This window comes from Prionailurus bengalensis, chromosome C2 (assembly GCF_016509475.1).
Source record: "Prionailurus bengalensis isolate Pbe53 chromosome C2, Fcat_Pben_1.1_paternal_pri, whole genome shotgun sequence".
Lineage (NCBI taxonomy): Eukaryota > Metazoa > Chordata > Mammalia > Carnivora > Felidae > Prionailurus > Prionailurus bengalensis.
The window spans coordinates 59,130,773-59,137,029 of NC_057350.1; positions in this window are offsets into that span (position 1 = coordinate 59,130,773).

The window sequence follows — 6,257 nt, forward strand, 5'->3', positions numbered from 1 at the left end:
GGATTTGTATTACCCTTTAATATTTTGCCTATTCTTACATTTTCTATAAACATAATATGTATTCTTTTGCCCCTGATTGCCTCCATTCATTATTATTTTGTGAGATTCATCCATGACATAGGTTTCTTCTTTCTGTTTTATTGCTGCATAGTATCTAATCTTATGAAGAGTACTATAATTTATTTATCTTTTTAGAATTGATACTATTTGAATTGTTTTGAGTTTTGGCTGCCACAAATAAGGCTTCTATCACATTTTTGCATGTCTTTTGGTGGGCATATTAATTTATTTCTCTTGTGTGTATATACCTAGGTATATACACCTTGGGTGTATATATCTAATATATATTAACTCCTAAGTATATACACCCAAGTCAAAGGGCATGAAAGATACAACTGTGGCAGATAACTGCCAAGATGATGGTGCCAATTTAAACTCTCACCACTCTTTTTTTTTTAATGTTTATTTATTTATTTATTTATTTATTTATTTATTTATTTAAAGAGTGAGAGAGAGAGAGAGAGAGAGAGAGACTGAGCAGGAGAGGGATGGATGGGAGCACAGAGGATCTGAAGTGGGCTCTGCACTGACAGAAATGAGCCTGATGCTGGGCTTGAATTTACGAACCAAACTGTGACATCATGACCCAAGCTGAAGTCAAGACGCTCAACCAACTGAACCACCCAAGCCCCTAAACTCTCACCAGTCTTGCCAACACTTGGGATTGACAATCTTCTAAAAAAAATGTTAGTTATTCTTTTGGATGTTTGGTATTATTGTATTTGTATATTTCATTTCCATTTAACTGATGAATGACAACGTTGAGCACTTATCTTTTTTTTTTTTAATTTTTTTTTTCAACGTTTATTTATTTTTGGGACAGAGAGAGACAGAGCATGAACGGGGGAGGGGCAGAGAGAAAGGGAGACACAGAATCGGAAACAAGCTCCAGGCTCCGAGCCATCAGCCCAGAGCCCGACGCAGGGCTCCAACTCCCGGACCGCGAGATCGTGACCTGGCTGAAGTCGGACGCTTAACCGACTGCGCCACCTAGGCGCCCCGAGCACTTATCTTTTCATGTGTTTTTTGACCACTTGAATGTTCTTGTTTATGAAGTGCCTGTTTAAGTCTCTTGCCTATTGTTAAAAGGTGAATTATGTGGGACTTCCATATCCCAAAGATAGAGTCTGTGTACTTTTTCCTATCCCTCCCAGTAAGTACAGCTAAAAGCCCTGGACATTATATATAAAACAAACATGAGAAAGAATCTTAAAGATGAACGGAAGGAAGGCCAGATAGGGACCTTGAGATTTCAATAGCTGCACTGAGATGAGTTCCTTGGGTTTTCTTTTTGCCTCATTTTATCTCGGACTGGGTACTACAGAAGCTGGAAAAATGGAAATGCCAGTAAGTACAGATTTTTAAAAGACTTCAAAAAAAAAAAAAAAAGCCTGTTCTTTCTAGCCATGTGGCCAGGAACAGATAATCTAACAAGACAGAAAATGTTTACCAATAACTGCTTTACTCCAGCCAAACTCCACAGGGAAACTTGAGCCATCCCCTCCCTCACACACAAACAAATACACACACCAGCAAGAGCTGAGTGGAAAGCCTAGACTTGACCCGTGCCAGACCTCACATGGTGCCAGAAACCTGCCCCCACTCCCATCCCTACAGAAGAGGGTAGCATCAGAAAAGGTCTAGTGGGAGTTAGGAATTGTATACCCACCTTGCAGTAAAGAGGTGCCTCGGGCCCCCATGACTCCATGGAGACCATATTGGAGCCTGGACTTCCACTCCTAACCAGTCAAATCAGGTACCCCTTGTCCTCCTTACTGGGGTGATGTCAGAGGAGGACAAATAGAAAGTTTGGACATTCATCACCATTCAGCTATAAAAAGGTTACTTCTCATGGTATAAGTGGAGGAACATCAAGAAGAAGGGTGCCATTACTACTTCTTAGCAATAAAGAGACAATTTTCCCTAGTTCTGTGTTAATGAAGACTGAGTATAGAACTTGAGCTTCCATTCTACCCTGCCAGTAACAAGATAGTATCCTCACTTTTGCTAGAGCAGTGTTAGCGAAGGCCTGCTAAAACATGGGATTTAAATATGGTCCAGTCTTATAATATTCACAATGTTCAGTTGTCAGTTAAAAATTATCCATTGTGACAAATCAAAACCACACTGAGCAACCACCTCATGCTGGTCAGAGTGGTTAAAATGAACAAATCAGGAGACTATAGATGCTGGCGAGGATGTGGAGAAACAAGAACCCTCTTGCACTGTTGGTGGGAATGCAAACTGGTGCAGCTGCCCTGGAAAACAGTGTGAAGGTTTTCCTCAAAAAATTAAAGGTGAAGGTGCCTCAAAAAATTAAAAATAGAAGGTGCCTCAAAAATTAAAGGTGCCTCAAAAAATTAAAAATAGAACTACCCTATGACCCAGCAATAGCACTGCTAGGAATTTACCCAAGGGATACAGGAGTGCTGATGCACAGGGGCACATGTACCCCAATGTTTGTAGCAGTACTCTTAACAATAGCCAAATTATGGAAAGAGCTTAAATGTCTATCAACTGACAAATGGATAAAGAAGATGTCATTTATGTACACAATGGAATACTACTTGGCAACAAGAAAGAATGAAATCTGGCCATTTGCAGCAACGTGGAGGGTATTATGCTAAGTGAAATAGGTCAGTCAGAGAAAGATACCATCTGTTTTCACTCATATGTGGATCCTGAGAAACTTAACAGAAGACCATGGGGAGGGGAAGGGGAAAGAAAGTTACGGAGAGGAAGGGAGGCAAACTATAAAAGACTCTTAGATACTGAGAACAAACTGAGGGTTGATGGGGGTGGGGAAGAGGGGAAAGTAGGTGATGGGCAATGAGGAGGGGACCTGTTGGGATGAGCACTGGGTGTTGTATGGAAACCAATTTGACAATAAATTATATTTTTAAAAAAATCCATTGTGCTCCAAGACTCAAGATGGATTCAAACTTAGACAATAAACAGTTGCCAAATCCAACACGACACAAATTTTAGTATTGCCCGAATAGAATTTAACATAACCATTATAAAAATACTTCAGTGAGTGGTTATAAGTACAATTAAGACTAATGAAAAAAATATGAACTCTGGGCAAAGAAATAAAAAGTTGCAGAAAAACAAAAAGGTGATATAAAGAAAAATTAAATGGGAATTTCAAAAATAAGATATAGCAAATGAAAAAAATTAAAAAGCAACAAATGGGCTCAATAGCAGAATGGAGAAGACAAGGGAAAGAGTCATTGAACTTGAGGAGAGAACAATAGAAATGACCAATTCTGAAAAACACAGAAAAAAATTCACTGAAAAAAAAAAAAATGAACACACCTTCAGGAACATGTCAGACTAAAACAAAAGATCTAACTAACATTTGGGTCTTTAGAATTCCAGAAGCAGAGGATAAAGAGGGTGGTACAGAAAAAATATTCAAAGAAATAATGATTGAAAGTTTCCCAAATTTGGAAAAAGACAGACCTACAGGATCAAGAAGAAGAGTTAACTCCAAACAGGATAAATCCAAATAAATCCATGCCAAGACACAAGTTAAACTTCAGAAAGCTAAAGATGAAGAAAAAAGTCTTGAAAGCTGTTGTAGAGAAGTGATGTATTACTTATGGGGGGAGGGGGGGAGACTAGTCAAATAATAGCAGAATTTTTATTATAAACCTTGGAGGCCAGAAAGAAGTTGCATATCATTTTCAAGTGCTAAAAAATAATGAACTTATGACTCCTATAGCTATCTCCAGGGGAAAATATTCTCCACAAATGAAAGAGAAATCAAGACTAGCAGATGAAGGAAAACCGACAATTTGTCACCCTAAACGACCCCTAAACGAATGACTACAGGAAGTTCTCTAAGCAGAAAAAATATAATAAAATAAGAAATCTTGGAACATCAGCAAGTAAGAAAGAATACGTAAGCAAACTTATGGGTAAATACAAAAGACTTTCTTTCTCCTTTAGAGTTTTATGAATTACATTTGATGATTGAAGCAAAACTGTGACACTGTCAAATGTGGATCTCAATGTATGTAGAGGCAATGGGAAAAAAAAAACACATCGTTAATAGAGGAGGATAAAGGAGTGCAAAGAGAGGTAAGCTTTCTACACCTCACTAGAATTGGTAAAGTGTTGACACCTGTAAACAGTGATAAACTGTACACACACACGCGCACACACACACACATAAACCCAAATACATCTCATGCATTACATTATACATATATATGCATACATATATATAATGTAATATTTAGAATAACTATTAATAAAGCTATAAAGAAGGTATACTCAAAACACCATAGATAAGATGAAATTATAAAAAGTGTTCAAGTATCCTACAAAAAGGCAGAAAAGCAAAATAGAGGGGGAAACAGAACAAACAGAATATTAAAAAATAAAATGGCAAACTTAAGTCTTAAAAAATATAAAAATGATATGTAAATGATCTATAGATACCAAAGGATTGAGCTTGGTAGAACGGGTTAAAAAAAAAAAATGACCCAGCTATATGCTACCTACAAGAGACTCACTTCAATTATAGAAATATAGGTAGGTTGGAATAAACTTAGGGAAAAAGATATACTCTGCAAAGTAATTAAGAGGAAGCAGGATCAGCTGTATTAAATATGCTTCGGAACAACAACAAAATAACTTACCAGAGACAGAAAAAACACATGAAGGTGAATTGGTCAATATACTAAGAAGATATAACATTCCTAAATGTGTATTCACAAAACAACAGTACTGCAAAATATGTTGAGTAAAACTGATAGAATTGAAAGGAGAAATAGACACATCCACAATTATAGTTGAGGACTTCAACTCCCTCTGTCTCAAAAATTGATAGGACAGCAAGAACAAATAAACAAAAAAAGCCTAAGTGAACAACGAAACAGAAAATCAGCAAGTACATAGAAGAATTCAACAACACTATCCAACAACAAGATCCAATTAATATGTATAGGACATGCCACCTCATAACAGCAAAATACAAAAAAAAATATGGTTTTTTTTTTCAAGTGCCTATGGAACATATACCAAGATCAACCATATCCTGGCATAAAACAAACCTCGTAAAAAGAGGATATATTCCCTGATCACATAGAATGAGACACAAATCAATAATAGAAAAATAACAGAAAACATTAAGAAACACAGAAAACATTAAGAAAAAAAACACTTTAATTATCCTTGAGTCGAAAAGGAAATCAAGGGAAATCAAAAATTACATTGAACCAAATGAAGCCATCAATGATAGAATTACAGGAGGGAAAAAAAATTCTTACTTTCAAATGTTCATTATTAAAGTATGCTGGGAGGTGGTAGTGAGTGAGCACTACTTTTCCACAATCCTAGCAGGAGAAAGACATTCTGGGGAATCTTGTATGAGTTTGTGAACATAAAATGCCAAGGGACAAGTAAGTGGCTGGGTTGGAATTTAAAGGAGGAAAACACAAACCCAAAGCATCAGGCAGGGAGGGCTTTCCCTGTGTTTACTTATTTACTTATTTATTTGTTTAAAAAATGTTTATTTATTTATTTTGAGAGAGTGAGAGAAAGCTCAAGCAGGGGAGGGACAGAGAGGGAGACAGAGAACCCCAAGCAGGCTCTGTGCTGCCAGCATGGAGCCCGATGTGGGGCTCAAACCCATGAACCATGAGATCGTGACCTGAGCCCAAACCAAGACTCTGATGCTTAACTGACTGAGCCACCCAGGTGCCCCTTTCCCTCTATTTAAAATACTATGTAGAGGAGGAGTTTATAGAAAGATGAAAGTGATCTGTGTCTGTTTTTTTTTTTAATTTTAATACAGTGTGTATAATTTGAAACTATTTGATGATTTTACTTAAAACTTTTTTTTTTTTAAATTTCCTATTCCAATTTGAGGAGGTGATCATGGGGATGTAGATGCCAAGAGGAATGATTTTTAGAAACCTACCATACCTCTGTGGAGAGAGGTCTTTTCACTTGACCTCACTCCTTGTGGAGAAACTAGTTTGAATTTTATTTTGTACATAAATAACAGGACATGAAAGACTGGGAAAAGTTAGTAGCAGGCCCCAAAGAAGGACTCACGAAACTTTCTTGCAAGTTAGCAGGTAGGTTTTCAGAACCTGTGCATGAATCCTGCGACAGCTGCAGAATAGCAGGCACATACGGTGACAAAAATTATATAGACCTGAGATTCTAACAGATTTGGAGCC